Source organism: Seriola lalandi, unplaced genomic scaffold (genome assembly GCF_002814215.2).
Source record: "Seriola lalandi dorsalis isolate HSWRI2012SDOR001 ecotype SW California unplaced genomic scaffold, Sedor1 jcf7180002054656, whole genome shotgun sequence".
Classification (NCBI taxonomy): domain Eukaryota; kingdom Metazoa; phylum Chordata; class Actinopteri; order Carangiformes; family Carangidae; genus Seriola; species Seriola lalandi.
In genome coordinates, this window is record NW_019525209.1 from 19,673 (window position 1) to 19,987 (window position 315).

At 40.0% G+C, this 315-nt stretch overlaps 1 protein-coding gene across 1 annotated transcript in view; it reads right to left on the reverse strand.

The window, feature by feature from the left end:
• LOC111665619 (B-cell receptor CD22-like) overlaps positions 1–315 on the reverse strand; it is a 30,696-nt gene that overhangs the window by 4,499 nt on the left and 25,882 nt on the right. The window lies entirely within an intron of this gene.

Here is a 315-nt window from a genome sequence, read left to right on the forward strand (position 1 = left end):
AACAGAAAACCATTGGACCTGTGAATCTTAATGCAGCTGTAATGAACAGTGTGAGAGGACGAAATTATTATTAGAGCGTGTGACACTTGCGTGTTTAGTTTCCTCTCTGTTCACGCTGTGGTCAGGTTGGTGTTTAGTATGTATGTATGTATATCCACGTGGTTGCTACTATATGTGATAGTAGATCAGGAAAAGCAGGTCACTGTTGACCATACAGGATGTGGAAACATCACACTGACATCTAAGAGTAACACATTTAACTGCCAACGTTTGGTTATTTTGAGCCTTGGTAGATGTGATCTTGTTCTCTTAAAC